At 39.0% G+C, this 18,166-nt stretch overlaps 1 protein-coding gene across 2 annotated transcripts in view; it reads left to right on the top strand.

Annotated features, from left to right (window-relative positions):
- LOC143431553 (pseudouridylate synthase RPUSD2) overlaps positions 1-18,166 on the top strand; it is a 278,936-nt gene that overhangs the window by 98,176 nt on the left and 162,594 nt on the right. The gene's annotated exons all lie outside the window — the stretch shown is intronic.

Here is an 18,166-nt window from a genome sequence, read left to right as displayed (position 1 = left end):
TATACATTTTTTGAAGCTCTAAGAATAGCATCCAATTTTGGAATATTGTTTTTAGTTGTATATAGATGCCCTCCACATTTTTCTTTCATCAATTATTATTCAAGAAGTGTACAAGTTAAGCAAAAAAAAAAAAAAAGTAGCTTAGAACACGCTACTTAAAATAGATTTTAATTTACCTGCAATTATTCATTTTTTTAATCTCTAAGAATAGCATCCAATCTTGGAGTACCGTTTTTAGATGTATATACACGCCCTCCACATTTTTCTTTTATCAATTATTATTCAAGAAGTGTACAAGTTAAGCAAAAAAAAAAAAAGTAGCTTAGAACACACTACTTAAAATAGATTTTAATTTACTTGCATTTATTCACTTTTTTAAAGCTCTAAGAATAGCATCCAATCTTGGAGTACCGTTTTTAGATGTATATACACGCCCTCCACATTTTTCTTTCATCAATTATTATTCAAGAAGTGTACAAGTTAAGCAAAAAAAAAAAAGTAGCTTAGAACACACTACTTAAAATAGATTTTAATTTACTTGTAATTATTCATTTTTTGAAGCTCTAAGAATAGTATCCAATCTTGGAGTACCGTTTTTAGATGTATGTACACGCCTTCTACATTTTTCTTTCACTAATTATTATTCAAGAATTACAGAAGTTAAGAGAAACAAAAATAGCTTAAAACACACTACTTAAAATAGATTTTAATTTACTTGCAATTATTTATTTTTTGAAGCTCTAAGAACAGTATCCACCCCTATCGCATAGAGCGTTCTTAAATCTACATGATTGGTCCCACAGTGTCCTCCGTTGACCGAAACAGCGTCGTTGAATACAGTTAACCTTCGTCTCTCTGCACATCGCCTCGGTTCACTCTAAATTCCGTCGTGTAATCCTTAAATCCTCCCCCTATAACGACTGCGACGAAACGAGGGAAAAACAAAGTCGATAAAGGGGCAAGAAAATCCGTGAGCTGCGGATAGTTTACTGTCTCGTTCGAGGAAAAGGAAACGAGTGATAAACGAAGAGGAATTAAATTTCAGCTACCCCCAGGAGAGCAGCTGTTCCGCACGGAGGGCGCTCTTAAGGAACGAGAGGGTGGTTAATGGAGTCAGAAAGAGAAAAGGAAAGGAAGCTGGGGAATGCAGTGGCGGGGGTTAACTCTATATACGAAGCACGGCCAAGTTGGTTCGAGCTACTTCGTTACGAGCATCGTCCGAGCCTCGTTACCGGCTTGTACGAGTTAACTTGGGAGCTGCACCGTTGACGTTGCGACGCTCCTCGAGGAGGAGCTTCGTCTGTCTAACCAGATTAATTGTTCTCTAATCCGCGACTGGTAAAAGAAATTAATCAGAGATCCTCTGGTTTCGATGCTGAGGGTATTCTGCGGCCTGCATCGTCTCGTATCGATGCTGAACGAGTGTTATCTCGCTTCGACGCCTTCGCGAAGACGCCTTCCAAGATTCTTCGCGTTCTTCGCGTTCGTTGGAATTTTGCTTCTTTTTTTAAATATTTTTTTTTATTACAGTTTAACCCTTTCGTTGTAGCGAGAGATATTCACATGTCAGTCACTGCTCTAAGGACCAAAATATATTCCAAGATTGGATGCTATTCTTAGAGCTTAAAAAAATGAATAATTGCAAGTAAATTAAAATCTATTTTATGTGGTGTGTTCTAAGCTAATTTCGTTTTGCTTAACCTGTACAACAGAGAGATGAGGGTTAACTGTATTCAACGACGTTGTTTCGTCCAATGGAGGACGCTGTGGGCCCAAAAACGCTCTACACGTTTGTTAGGGGTGGAAATAATAATCGCGACTCAGTTTCTAGAGAAGATCAGTCGCTCAGAAATGAAAATATGGAGCTAAATTATACATGAAATATTTAGTCCATATTTTTCATTTGGAGTCGAGGATTACACGACGAAAGTTAGAGTAAATCCTCAGGGGATGATCCTCAATTACTTGTATTTCTTCTAAGTTATATTTTGGTTACTGTTGGGAACTGCAGTAATTAATAGAACTTTCGACAAGGTTTTGGCATATGTGCTTTATGATGTTTCGTATGTTTTAACTAAATTTTCTATGGATGACGAGATCTTGTAAAAGAAATTTGGTGAGAGAAGCGACTGTCGAAGGTTATCGGTTAATGCAAATTCTGATAAAGTAACCGCCCCAAATTAAGGGTCACTCGCAAGTACCATGACTTACCCTCGGATGACGCATTCGTGGACTCCTCGAGTCCTGATCTTGACCATAGCAAGCAATAAACCCAAAAAGCGCCTCGATTTGATCAATAGCACAACGACACAAAAGATTCAAAGTAAACGACGAAGACCTTCAGTCCTTTGCGCGATAGTCATTTAAAATTTTCGCCAAACGCATATATGAGTTTCTCGACCATAGCCACGCATTTACGTGGAACACATATATGCGTTTCTCAGCTGTATCAACTGTTTTCACCAAACGCATATATGCGTTCTTCGACCAATTTGATGATTTACGCAGAACGCATATATGCGGCTGTAGTCTGCAAAGGGTTAGTAGGTATGTGTAGTAAATTTAATAATAATTAACTCCAACATATTCCAACAAATCAAATTGTTTTTAGGCTATATTTCAACAAATAAAAATGTTTTCAGGCTACATTTCAATAAATCAAATTGTTTTTAGGCTATATTTCAACAAATAAAAATATTTTCAGACTATATCTCAACAAATGAAATTGTTTTTAGGCTACGTTTCAACAAATCAAATTCTTTTTAGGCTACGTTTCAACAAATAAAAATGTTTTTAGGCTACCTTTCAACAAATAAAAATATTTTTGGACTACATTTCAACAAATAAAAATATTTTTAGGCTACACTTCAACAAATAAAATTTAAAGGTGCCTTAACAGAGATCCTCTGCAAGTCCTCCACAGCCTCTTCGCGTATTGGTCTCGTTCCACCGGAAGTGGCTTCCGCAAATCCCTCGCAGACCGTTTCCAGCCATTCCCGTTGCACTTCTCCATCCACGCGACGTACGTGGGAAACAGTCGACCAGCGAGTCGTTGGTGAAAGTGCAACGATTTTCACGCAGACCCAGCGACCCCAAAGAACACGCGCGCAATTTCTACGCGGCCATTGAGCAACCATGTTGCCTTATTATATCACACGCGAGCCGTTCGTACGGCGACGATTTTTACCCGCCCGTTACATCACGCTCGTCTAATAATGCCCAGGATTTCCATAGCGAGTAGGATCGTTTGTTAACTGGAAATCGTGGCTGGCATTCCGCGCGTTCGCGACGGGATTCCTGTTTAACTGCGAAGGAAGCTAGACTTACCTTTCCTTTCCTCCATGTTGCGCGCTATTTACGTCCCTCGATGGACAGTTCGACTTGTCCGCTCGATTTTTAATCACTGCCTCGACGGGTGTTATTAATTTCGCAAGTTTTGCGAGTCTCGCGAGCGATCGAGTGTGTTCCGTCCTCGAAACATATGGTCGAACCAAGTTTATCCTACTGTCGCATATAATTAGTTATTTCTGAAGAGTACCACTTTCTGTTTATTACTGTTTCTGATCAACGTCTTAACTCTTTGGGGCACAGGACTTCAGATCAAAAATAGCCCCATGTTGCACAGGAATTTTGTCGGGTTTTAAATGAAACAAAATTGGTGTATTTTTATTAATAAATGTATAACATCATGTAAAAACATAACAAACTAGTAATAGTTAATTAAATTTGTTTTTATTTGGCGCGGCTCAGATAGTCCCACCGTGCCGTGAAATACATCAAAAAGGTGGGACACTTTAATCCCGCCGTGCCTCAAAGAGTTAACCAGAAGGGATTAAGGCATTGAAAGGTTGCTAGAAAACTTAGTTCACCTCTCAATATTTTTTTTTAATAGCTATTGACGTATTATGAACCAAAAAATCCCAATCATGGGTCTCGTTAGGTCAAATAGCCTCGAATAGGTTACCTTAACGGTTGTGTTCCGTGGTTCTACCCCTTCTGGAAGGTAGCTACCACCACCATCTTGGAATCAAGCAGCTGTACATTTTGTGAAATAAAGGAGTGTCAAATTATACCAAGGCCAACTAAGGCAACTAAATATATCGATTTGGATTTATTGGAAACTCTTCCTTTCCTTGGCACTCATCAACCAGTGTGAAATTCTACCAAGGCCAACTAAGGCAACAAAACATATCGATTTGAATTTATTGAAAACTCTTCCTTTCCTTGGCACTCATCAACCAGTGTGAAATTATACCAAGACCAACTAAGGCAACAAAACATATCGATTTGGATTTATTGAAAGCTCTTCCTTTCCTTGGCACTCATCAACCAGCAGTAGCAGTCAAAATCCTACCATCAAAAAGTCGTGCGAGATATTCTATCCTCGCAAGTAAGCGAGGAGAAATTAAGGACGCAACAGAGTGCTCTTGCGTAATTGACCAATCGTTTCAACGGTCCCAAATATTAGCAAAGCGTCCAGTTTAGCGTCCAGAAAGCTGGTCTTCGAAGATGTTCATTATGGATAATTAACGAGCATGGCCACAGGCGAAATTATCGACTGGTTACTCCTGCGATTAGAATAGTTACGTAAACGAGGGACCAGGATCATTGGTCGGTTATCTAATCGCTGTACCTTCGCAGAGGTCTCCTGGACTCGGATCAAATTTATCGCTCTGACATTCCTGAAACGACGAAGTTGCTCGAACCAGTTGCGAAAGGATCGAGAAAGGTACTGCTCGAGCCAGGTTTCGCGGTTGCGAAGTTTTTTAATCTATGATTCGGGGAACTGCCTACCCCCTTGAATTTAATAAACTTCTACCACGCATTTTTCGCGTACCTCCGTGAGAGAGCTCTCTCTCTCTCTCGACAACTTTCGATTGGATCCCAGGGAAGGTCTTCAAGAATTAGCGGTACGCGTTCTTTTCCCTCGATTTACCTACTTCGATAATTGGCCACCGTGGAGTTTGCTCTCTGGCGATCGCCAAATTCGTCCGCGAGCTGCGTTTAAGGATTTCTAGCTGTTGCTCGAGTCAAGTTGGGTTTGCCATTGTCCACTTCTTTCGTTACCCTCGTTTTCTTCGTGCAATGTTTGATTCGTTTTGTGGTACCTGATTCTGCTTCAGTGCTTCGAGAATTAATAAGGGTTTTGGGGTAATTAAGGACCAATGTTTCGTGAAAATAATAATATAAACTTGATTGTAAGTTCTTAAAGTGGGTGTGATAGGATGAAGACTGATGAAATATGAGAATCTAGGGCTGTTTAAATGTTTGAGTGAATTAAAGTCTGAGTTGTGATTGTAGAAGAGGGTTGAAAAGAGAATTTAGAGATGAGGGGTTCAATATAAATAAAAGAAGCGAAATTATGATGACTAATGACTAATAACGACAAACTAAGATCACTTAAACTAATATTGGTAATTATGACAATTCGAAGTCGTTCAACCGAACTGTTTGAGCACGCATTGCGACGAGGCTTATTTTCGGTTGATAAGCCAACGAAGGGTGTAAATCTTCGTGTCGAACCTTTGCGTCATCGTTGCAACATAGTACGTAGATACAACTGGAATTGACATGATTTCTTAACAAACAACAATTGTATTTAACTTAAAATAAATTAAAAAAGGTTGAGTGTTTTTTTGGGTCTTCTGATGTGTCTAAATCAGAATTTCTACTAAGCTCCTGAGCGATGAAGTCAGAATGTTTTATAGTGAATTCGTGTGAAGGAGTGGTCGAGAGTGTAGCAATTAGACGAGACGTTATTGGTGGAAAATTAAAAATGAATTGACAATGATTGAGCGTTTTTCGTTTTCTGATGTGTCTGAATCTGAATTCTATTAAGCTCTTGAGCGATGAAGTCAGAATGTTTTATGGTGAATTCGTGTGGAGGAATGGTCAAGGGTGTGGCAATTAGATGAGACGTTCTTGGTAAAGTTCTTCGTTGGAAAATCTCGTTATTGGTGGAAAATCTGTAAATTTGCTTCTTTTTCGCGAACTGAGAAGACAAGAACGCGCGAAGAATGGAACTAAGGGTTGTAAATCGATGGCGACTGGTAAGAAGAGCAGACAATAAAACAATAAAACGACCAGATATATGGTATATGCAATTTGAAGGAGACTTAATTTTGAATTTGACTACAGAGACTTAATTTTGAAGACAACGAAACAATAAATAACTTTGAGTCACTTAATTTTGAAACTCATGATGACACGACATCCTGTTGCTTTACGAGTTTATCGCTGCTACGTGTCGATTAGGGTTTTGCAGGATTTGTAAAGTTATGAATTTGCTAGCCACATGTTTCTAGTGCCTGAATAACGATAAACGATTTAATTATCATAGCATGAATCCTATATTCGTCGCAAGACAAATTATTTCAAATAATTAGAAATTGACTTGAAAGTTTATCCTAAAACGCAACGAATTGACTCGCAAAATCTTCAAGCAATAATCAACAAAAGAAATTATAAATTTACTAGCCAGGTATTTCATCGAGTGAATCAAAACGAGCCTCTAAATAAAAATAAACAATTTAATTATTCTAGCATAACTCGCACGTCTGTCGCAAGCCACGAACCAAACAAGAGTCACTCAAGCACAGATCTCAAACTCGCAACAGAAACATCCTAGAAACAGTGACTTGCAATAAAAATTCCCTTAACAAGCGACTGGCATTGAAAAGGCTATACGAGAGAGAGAGAGAGAGAGTCGCAGAGTCGCTCGTACACCAATAGATAAGAGCCATTTATAAGGATTGAACGTCTTTATTAAACGTGGTCCGCGCGTGTGTTTATACGGGGCGGTGGTACAAACGCGTTTCATGAATATAAAGGGAGCCGCGTCGAATGGAGAGCCGCAATAGCGATGCTAGGATGGCCAAGATTGATGGTTACGCGCGCTGGTTCTTATTGGGGGATGGAAAAGAGGAAACGGATACGCGCGGCTCGAATCCGTGTCTATCAAGGATAGAGGCTGACGTTTATCGCGCTGGGCGAACACGATAAACCGGATAGAGACCTGATAGAGGGAAAACCTATTCTTCCTATTACGCGACTCCAGCTTTATTGCAAATTAGCTTCGAGACTGAGCTTCCGCCTCGCTGGATGGCGAAACTTCTTGGTTCTGCTTGTTTCTGGGCTTGTCTTTCGACTTCTTTCACCCTGCTTTTCTATATATGGGTTAAATGGGACGTGGTTGACTCTCTATTGACTCGTGTAACTTTTGAGTAACAAATAATATATTGACATTGTACCAAGCAATTTCAATTTGGGGTTGTCTTTCGACTTCTTTCACCCTGCTATTCTATACGTGAGTTAGTTTGGACGTGGTTAACCCTCTATTGACTCGTGTAACTTTTGAGTAACAAATAATATATTGACATTGTACCAAGCAATTTTAATTTGGGGTTGTCTTTCGACTTCCTTCAATCTGCTTTTCTATACGTGAGATAGTTTGGACGTGGTTAACTCTCTATTGATTCGTGTTTTGAGTAACAAATAATATATTGGCATTGTACCAAGCAATTTCAATTTGGGGTTGTCTTTAGACTTCTTTCAGTCTGCTTTTCTATATATGGGTTAAATGGGACGTGGTTGACTCTCTATTGATTCGTGTAACTTTTGAGTAACAAATAATATATTGACATTGTACCAAGCAATTTTAATTTGGGGTTGTCTTTCGACTTCTTTCACCCTGCTATTCTATACGTGAGATAGTTTGGACGTGGTTAACCCTCTATTGGCTCGTGTAACTTTTGAGTAACAAATAATATATTGACATTGTACCAAGCAATTTCAATTTGGGGTTGTCTTTAGACTTCCTTCAATCTGCTTTTCTATACGTGAGATAGTTTGGACGTGGTTAACTCTCTATTGATTCGTGTTTTGAGTAACAAATAATATATTAGCATTGTACCAAGCAATTTCAATTTGGGGTTGTCTTTAGACTTCTTTCAGTCTGCTTTTCTATATATGGGTTAAATGGGACGTGGTTGACTCTCTATTGACTCGTGTAACTTTTGAGTAACAAATAATATATTGACATTGTACCAAGCAATTTCAATTTGGGGTTGTCTTTCGACTTCTTTCACCCTGATATTCTATATGTGGATTAGATGGGACGTGGTTAACTCTCTATTGATTCGTGTAACGTTTGAGTAACAAATAATATATTGACATTATACCAAGCAATTTTAGTTTGGTACACGTCTTATTGTATAATGTCTTGAAAATAACTAATAACAATATTGATGATGGTTGGCAGCTTTAGTAATCGGAGGTATCAAGGTTAATGTATTCCAAACTATCTGTAGATATAAAAAAGTTGCACCCATAGAGGGTTAACTAATCACCACGAAATTAACCTAATCACGTTTGCGTGTGTTGTTTGCTGCTTTGTTGTTGTTTTTTCTTTTTTCTTAGATAGTATGATCTATTTTGATCATTCGTGATTTATCTAAAGCGCCCAAAATTTAAATATACAGCGAGGGTTGTAAAACAGCGCAAATATTTAACTTAAATACTAGTCTTATTCTACTTTTGCAAGCATTAAATCTTAATTCTATTCTTATTATATTCTATCCCCTCGACTACTTAAGCCATGTTCTTAATTCTATTACTATGTACATGTATTTACAATATTTACAATTTTTCTGGATATTTGTTCTCTCGTTTAGGTGTTCTGTATTTGCGTTATTGTTGAGATATTATTCGCAGAGAACCACCAGTATTTAGTATTTTTCTGAGGTGGGTGTGTTTTGTCTGTCTTTGTGATTTGTGTGCAGTATTTTAGTCGTTTTTGCTTTGATGTTGTTTTTCCTGGGTATATGATATATTATTGGGATATTGTCTGTGTTTGTATTTTTGTGAGGACCTAGCAGGCCCTGCCTTAAACGCTGGGATATTTTGAACAGCTCAGAAGTTACATATATGAGAAGGGACAAGTAATTGTGTACTATTGAGGAACTGTAATTAGTGCTGTTCCTCTAGTGACGAGTGTCAGGAGGCAGCCATACTATCATAGAGTGTCGTGTAAAGGTTAAACGTAACTGCAATGATTTATTAGAAAGAAGAGATAAAAATTGTCGTGCATCATGGAATTATTCTGTTAAAGGTCTCGTGGTTTCCTGGTCTCATAATAAATTCATACCAACGGAGTTAAGTAATAAGTTGTGTCACTATTTATAGTCGGTCAGATTTCGTCGATACCCGTGGCTTTGCATTTAACACGCGTTTGCACTTTGCACGGTGGCTCCAGGAATTATTCGAAGGCGAAGAAAAAACGGAGGAAAGAAACGAATCTGAGGACGCAAATCTCTCCAGAAGTGGTGTCGCATTCTAAATCGACCAGTCTCTCGACGCTTTATTCCGGTTTCATCCTTCTTAACGATTGACTCACGATCGCCTGTCAACTGACTCAATGATTCACCGTTTATTGGTAGCCGACACTGATTTACCCATTATCATAATTCGAGTGATCTAATCGCGCCTCCTTGATATTCACCTGACACTAACTATCAACATCGTTCGCGTATTCCACGCTGTGTCACACTTTTTTCATTGCACTTCGTTTTCACCAATTTGCGAACTCTTTAAATCGCTTCGTTTAATCGCAATTTTATCGTCACGATTTATACACCACTGAAATTAATCGCAAGCTATGTTAATTTAAAAATCGAACCTTTTTCTTATCCATCATCATCATTGCCAATAACGATCCATCAATCTCTAAGGTCACTCTCTCCTCGACGTCTTCATCTGGTATCAATCTCATCGATTTCTCGTTGTTTCTCGATCGCAACTCTTAAGTCGCTTCATTTAATTGCAACTTTATAGTCACCATTTATGCACCACTAAAATTAATCGCAAACTGTGTCAATATTTTATTTTTAAATCGAATCTTCTTTTTAGCCATCATCATCGTGGTCAATAACGATCCATCAATCTCCAAGGTCACTCTCTCTTCGACGTCTTCATCTGGTATCAATCTCATCGATCGCTACTTTTAAGTCGCTTCATTTAATCGCAATTTTATCGTCACGATTTATGCACCACTAAAATTAATCGCAAGCTATGTTAATTTAAAAATCGAACCTTCTTCTTATACATCATCATCGTGGTCAATAACGATCCATCAATCTCTAAGGTCACTCTCTCTTCGACGTCTTCATCTGGTATTAATCTCATCGATTGCTCGTTGTTTCTCGATCAAATTCGTATCAATGTCGCGATTAATCCAACGAACATTTGCTCTACGAGTGGATAAGCCATAGAAAGCGAGCGTCGAGGAGGATCCGCCATAATGGTTAACACTTCCTTGGCGATATGTACGCAAATGACGGTTATAGCCGTCGTGCATATTTTAATCAATAAAAAAAGAACAGAGTTAGCACGAAGTGTACTAACACGTACGCTTGTTAAATTATTGAGTAACGCATCTAGAAAAAAAAGTGATAGCATGCCAGACAGCGTATTAGTTGTTTTTTTCGCTTTGGAACAGTTGAGTATCTTGAGACAAATGACTGCTATAGCAGTCGTAGCAAAAGTTTAGTCGATTTCAGTTGACGCAGTCGAAAGATGAATCTGTGAAGACGAATTAACATTTATTCTGTAACTAGTTTTTCATGAATTAAGTAAATACAATGAATTAGTAAAGCAAATGCCTTATAATTGTCACGACGATTATAGCAGTCATTTGCTTCGAAAACAGAAAAAAATGACGATTATAAAAAAAAGAACAGAGTTAGTACGAAGTGTAATTAATTATATTATACTAACATACACTTGTTAATTATTGAGTAACAGATCTAGAAAAAAGTGATAGCATGCTAGACAGCATATTAGTTGTATTTTTTTGAGCAAATGACGATTATAGCCGTCGAAAGTTTTTTGGAAAAAACTGTGGTCAAACGTGACAATTTTCACTTCAAAACATACAACTTGCTACCAGATTTCATCTGGCAGATACATAAACAATCGAAAAAAAGAAAAGTGTTTCCGAGGGCGATCGTGAAGCCAAAAGTGTGCGTCAAAGCGTTAACTTTCGATGGATCGCTGGACCGTCGCTGGTCCCTCAGTTGATCGAGGATCATTGCGCAACGCGATCATTGTAGTTTCCTCAGGTGCGATGACGCAAGCGTATAAATAGCCGGAGAGTCCACGGCGGAGTTCGCCGGGCAGAAGTGAAAAATTTCGTCATCGCCCCGCGCGCGATTAATCGATGCTAAGTCCGCGAGCCTAAACCAACGTCTTGCGTCATTCGAGCGTTGTGTGCGCCTTCGCTGTTTTTTTCTTAACGAGCCAACTTCGTTCAGAGGAATCCTTTTCGTTGTTTGTTCGCAGCAATCAATTGGTTCGCGCGATTTTTAGACACGAAATTACGAAAAATTAAATATTCAAACTTCTTTCGTGTACGTATTATTGGAATAAATGCAATTAATTTAATTGTTAATTGGTCTATTGTAAGACAGAGTTGGTGGCAAAATTTTTACTGGGTTTGTGTAAGAAAGTGTGGAAAATGGAAATAATCAGATAATTCAATGTCTAATGGGGTGAGTTTATTAATGTCCAATGCGAAGGATCATACAAGAATGATTTCTTAGGCTAGAGGACACCCTTAATATCATGACCCATCCAAATGTTTAGTCAAAGCTCCACAGAAACGCACATAGCTCTCGTTAACCATTTGTACACCCTTTTATCCTATATTTCTTACACTTGAGCATAAATAGCGACACCATATACTTAATTAATCGCCATATCGCGCCAAAGACTACGTTTTAATTTTGCAGACTACATTTTACTCTAATATTTCTAAGCAAAGCTTCAAAGAAATGCACATGGCCCTCATTAACCACTTGTACACCCTTTTACCCCATATTTCCTACATTTGACCATAAACAACGACACCATATACTTAGTTAATTACCATATCACACCAAAGACCATATCATAATATCGCAAACTACATTTTACTCTCACAATTTACACCTGGACGCACAGAGCATCCAAAATTCGCCTCCAATGCTTCCATCCGCTTGCCACGTACGATTCTCGTCAGAAAAGCTTCAGAGAAATGCACATGGCCCTCGTTGACCACTCATGAACTCTTTTACTCCATATTCCTTACATTTGAGCACAAATAACGGCACCTTATACTTAGTTAATCGCCATGTCGTACCAAATACCATATTTTTATTTTACGAATTATATTTTACTGTTAAAATTTATACCTGGACGCACAGAGCGTCCAAAACTCGCCTCCAATGCTTCCATCCGCTTGCCACGTACGATTCTCGTCAGAGAAGCTTCAGAGAAATGCACATGGCCCTCATTAACCCTTCTTACACCCTGTTACCCCATATTTCTTACATTTGAACATAAATGACAGCACCATATACTTAATTAATCGCCATATCACGCCAATGACCATATTTCAATTTTACAAATTATATTTTACTGTTAAAATTTATACCTGGACGCACAGAGCGTCCAAAATTCGCTTCCAATGCTTCCATTCGCTCGCCACGTACGATTCTCGTTAGAAAAGCTTCAGAGAAATGCACATGGCCCTCATTGACCACTCTTACACCCTTTTACCCCATATTTCTTACATTTGAGCATAAACAACGATACCATATACTTAATTAATCGCCATATCACGCCAATGACCATATTTCAATTTTACAAACTATATTTTACTGTTAAAATTTATACCTGGACGCACAGAGCGTCCAAAACTCGCTTCCAATGATTCCATCCGCTCGCCACGTACGATTCTCGTCAGATCCAGCCCCGAAACGGAGGCACGGAAGGCTCTCGCAGAACGATGGACACGGTCGAGGGGATATCCGGCTAAATGGCCGAGCTGAGGGTCGAATATCTCGCACGAGGCGAGGCCAGACGTTGAAAGACAGTGACCCTGGTGCGATCCCGCGGAAAGGTCCTGCGTTATCCTCGCGCGGATCGATCCAGCAAGAAGAGGGGCCATCGAGGTTGCCCTCGTGTGCCACAGCCCGCCGTTTTCGCCCTCTTGACTGCCGCCACTGTTCTCCTCGCCCTCTCCTTCGACCACCATCGACGAGGGCTGATTCTCGTGCGCCAGACGCTCGTAAAGTTCGCGTCTCCGCGTGGAAACCAGCCGAAGGGTGGAAGAATCCAGCGAGAGGGAGAGAAACGGAGAAAGAGGCCACGATTTATTAGTCTACGGGCCACCCTCGTCGCGCGAGGATATCGTATTTCAGTTTTCGTGGCCCGCGCGAGGGTAATCCTGCAGGGTCTCCTTTCATGCTCGCTCCCTGCGAGTTTTTTTTCCTTAGCGTCGTTCCTCTTTCTTAGCTCGTGACGAATCGCGCGAGGGTGAGTCTCGTCGCTGGAGGAATAGAAATTCAGGGGTTTGGAAGGGATGATGCGATGATGCATCAATGATCATTAGCTAGCGATCAATTTCTTTTTTGTCGCATCTTTGAATTTTTAGATAATAAACTATCGCTTTTGCTTGTATTTTAGTATCGTATCGAATGGTTTCAAGTGATGAGAATTAATCTGACGATGACAGATGAGTCTAGAGAGAAGACGTATCGATTTGAGGATGATGCGATGCTCCATCAATGATCATTTGCAAGCGATCAATTTTTTTTTTTTATCGTATCTTTGGATTTTTAGATAATAAACTATCGCTTTTGTTTGCACTTTAGTATCGTATTAAATAGTTTCAAGTGATGAGCATCAATCTATTGATGATAGATGAGTTTAGAGTGAAGACGTATCGATTTGAAAAAAATGAATAGCCTTAAGAAAAAATGCGTCAGAGTGAAAATGAAAAGTTAGCAAAGAGACCTCGACGTATCAAATAGTGTCAAGTGATGAGCCTCAATTTGTCGATGACAGATGAGTTTAGAGTGAAGACGTATCGATTTGAAAAAAAAAGAGGAGCATTAAAAAAAAATGCTTCAGAGTGAAAATGAAAAGTTATCGAGTAAGAGACCTCACAAGCTAACCCAATTCGCTAAATAGAAATGAAACAGCAAGAGAAAGTTTCAATAGTCAATTCTATTCCCAACTTCGATCACAAGAAAACACGTTCAACAGAACTCAAGCTCGAAGAAAGGAACAAACAAGCCCATGATCCTAACGAGGACCACGCGACGAATTCCATCGTACGATGAAAACAATCCAAATAACAGTGTCCTTGGGAAGGACGAACGAAAAGGGAGAGGAATTCTCAGTCACGTCCTCGATTTCCTCGTGGGTCGACGATCACCCTTGGAAACCCTCCTGACTCGATACACGCGGTTTGAACGTGTCCTTCAACCCAGACGCTCGCAAAACCACCCCCATCGGAAAATCGACCACCTCCGCGACTCTTCCCTCCTCCATCGCCATCCTCTCGCTTCGTTTCAGGATTCGAGCCAGCAGTGGCCTTCGCGAGCGCGTTCGACGGCTCCAGACAGTGCTGCGAGCAACAGGCCCCCTTATCGACCCTGTTTTCCACGCGTTCCACCCCCGTTTCCCTGCCAGCAACCCCTCAGCTGTTCCATGCCGCTTTGTACCCCGCCACGGATATCTGGGAGCGACTGGCGAGCTTCGTTTTGCTCCTCGAGGACGCGTGGCCCTCGCCATGGACGTTTGGGAAGGGATGACCCAGGATGGAGAAGCTCGACTGTCAGCTAATGGCGCCGGATACGTTTTGATACGACGCGAGGGTGGTTGTTTGTCACCAATTTAGGTTTTACAGGGTAGATAGCTGAGCCTGGAACCATTTGTCCAGGAAAATAAGTTTTTAGGGAAGTAGATTGATAGTTGATGTATTTTTGGTGGGTATTTTTGTAAAACTGTAATTGACCAATTTAGGTTTTACAGGATAGATAGCTGAGCCTGGAACCATTTGTCGAGGAAAATAAGTTTTTAGGAAAGTAGATTGATAGTTGATGTATTTTTGGTGGGTATTTTTGTAAAACTGTAATTGACCAATTTAGGTTTTACAGGATAGATAGCTGAGCCTGGAACCATTTGTCCAGGAAAATAAGTTTTTAGGAAAGTAGATTGATAGTTGATGTATTTTTGGTGGGTATTTTTGTAAAACTGTAATTGACCAATTTAGGTTTTACAGGATAGATAGCTAAGCATGGAACCATTTGTCCAGGAAAATAAGTTTTTAGGGAAGTAGGTTGATGATTGAAGTATTTTTGCAAAACTGTAATTGACGATGGTTTCTGGAAGAACAGATTGTGCGATAAAGTGTAGGAGCGTTCCTGTTTTTTATTAGATATTTTAGGTTTCAAATTAAATGTAATTAAATGATAATTTTATTTATGTTCGTAATATTATAAATTGATTTTGTAGACGACTGAGGTGGTACAAATTTTGATATAATTTCCCACGTTCCCAGCATTAATTTCCCACCAAAATACTAAAATCGGGCATCAGGAATAGGGACGTTGAATCGAGAAACTTCGAGGGGGTAGAATTAGCGATCTCGAATTTAGCTCCGACGGTATTCACGAATAATGTTAATTATCCCAGTCTGTCGGAATATCCGCTAAGTAATATGCAGAATATTTGCCAAAAGTTTGAGCGAAACTCGATAGAGTAAAAAAATTAATTAGAAACTAAAGTTCCGCCCCAAAAACGTAACCATTGTACGAAACTCAGTTAACATTATTTAATTCGTGGGATTATTTGGTAACATCGATCCTCCGTTTAACTGAACCACATTTTCTCTGAAACTTCCACGGTTATTTCAGCTCGTGGCGCTTATATCCCCGTCACAGAACCAGTGGCCATTTTTTTCCACCCTCGCAGCCGGAATTTCGAAGCTGTTCGCTGCTAATACCTGCTGGTCAGTTTCTTTCGAAATTCTCTCTTTTTCCCGCGGTTCGTTTCTCCTCTGCAGAAGAGCTGCTGTTGTTCCGCAGGAATATAATGAAGGAATACTATAAATAACTAATAGCGATTTATTTTTTTTATAATGTTCTTTATTTCTACGAACTGAAAGTGACCTTTTCCTCGCACTCTTTCTAGAGAACTGAGCTAAAGCTAATACTTTGTTGATTGGGGATTTTATACAGAAACTATGTCATGTCACTGGTTATTATTTTCTAATTGAATATCGAAGTAAAACGTTCTAAATAAACTCTAATCAATTTTATTTATACTGAATGAAGTAAAATTAAACTTACACAAAATTGTGTTAAAAACCTGAATACCAAGAAAAGTGATTCTTTTGTTATAAAGCGGACACGACTAAACACGATACGCCAAGCTTTTGCAATATTCTATATCGCTGTGAGTGTAAAAAATTGAAATAGATAATGCAAGTGCAAGGACGAGTTAATTCGTCACCAGTCAGCAACGTTTGGGTATGAAAAGACGAATGAACTCGTCATCAGTCAGCAAAGTGTTAAAACATATAGCATCAGTTACTAATCATGTTTGCGCACGAGGCTCTATCGTCTTTTCTACGAACAAACTTTAGAAATATATATTCGTAAAGAAATGCCATCTTTTCTCATTCGAGGACAAAAAATTAATTTTTGTACAGGTAATCCTCCTATAACACGATAATTAGGTTCCTAGAAAATGCAAAAAGGGGGGTTTCGTTCCAAAAACTTATTAAAAACAGTAAATAGTTTTTTTTTAATTCTACATAAACAACTTAACTTTTATTAAAAATATAAATATATGTATAACAGAAAGCAGGAAGAAGAAAAGATATTATTTTAATCTAACGTAACTCTAATTTAATGAATTTCTTCGTCGTCACTGCTCAGTATAATCTCAATCGAGAACGTTTTATCGGTGGTTATTTCAACTCGTGACGCTTATATCCCCGTCACAGAACCAGTGGCCATTTTTTTCCACCCTCGCAGCCGGAATTTCGAAGCTGTTCGCTGCTAATACCTGCTGGTCAGTTTCTTTCGAAATTCTCTCTTTTTCCCGCGGCTCGTTTCTCCTCTGCAGGAGAGCTGCTGTTGTTCGCGAGAGAGGGCATTCGCCTTGGCGTTTTATCTCCATTATAAAGCGGCGGGACGAAAGCGAGCTGGAGAACAGGGCGAGAACAGGGTCGAGCGTGGAGGAGGAGAGGCGTGGAAAGCGAACGAATTGAATTTACCCGTTAATCGTTGTCCGTTTCTGTTCGCGGTCCTCTTTTTTCCGCTCCAGGCTGAAACGAGCGTTTAGTTATGCGTTTCCTCTGTTTTCTATCCGCGTACACGAGAGACGTTGATTAACGAGTGGCAGACGAGCTGCTCTTTCGAGATTCTTTTTCGCCTCGCGCTGTTCCTGCGTTAGATTTCAGGCCAGGGAATGTCGAAACCGTACTGTCGCCATTTCATTTCCACTTTTGGGATCGAATCGTTCGCCAAATTGCTTTCTTTGAGTCTACGTTCAGCCTTGTTTGTTTGTTTGTTTGTTTCTTTTCACGTTTTCATGGGTTCCTTGAAATTTGGTTCCTTGTGGTAGCGTTTTTTATGGTACCTTAAACTTTAATTGTCATTTACTGATATTAAGTTAAGATAATTTTCAGTGTTCACCAGAGAGTTAGAAGCTTCAAACTAATTACTTAATTTTAGAACAATATGGTTTAACGATTTTAGAATCAATACCACAGTTACCAATACGTAATATAACTATATTACTGATATCAAGTTACGACAATTTTCACTGTTCATTAGAGAATTGGAAAGTAGAATAAAATGGTTTCACGATTTTACAATCGATATTACAGTTACTAATGTGTAATGTAACGATGGCATCTTAAATTTGAATTTTCATTCACTCGTATCAAATTAAGATAATTTTTACTGTTTATCAGAGAATTAGAAATTTCGAACGAATTACTTAATTTTAGAATAAAATGGTTCAACGATTTTGCAATCGATACTATATTTACCAATGCGTAATATAACGATGGCATCTTAAATTTTAATTTTCATTTACTCATATCAGATTAACACATTAGAGAATTAAAAACCAGAATAAAATGGTTTCACGATTTTACAATCGGTACCACAGTTACCAATACGTAGTATAACTATGGTATCTTCAATTTTAATTTTCATTTACTGATATCAAGTTAAGGCAATTTCTACCATTCACCAGAGAATTAGAAACCAGAATAAAATGGTTTCACGATTTTACAATCGATATCACAATTGTCAATACGTAACAT

This window comes from Xylocopa sonorina, chromosome 18 (genome assembly GCF_050948175.1).
Source record: "Xylocopa sonorina isolate GNS202 chromosome 18, iyXylSono1_principal, whole genome shotgun sequence".
NCBI classification, from domain to species: Eukaryota; Metazoa; Arthropoda; class Insecta; order Hymenoptera; family Apidae; genus Xylocopa; species Xylocopa sonorina.
Note: the sequence above shows the minus strand (reverse complement) of the source record. Positions and strands in the feature narration are given on the sequence as shown.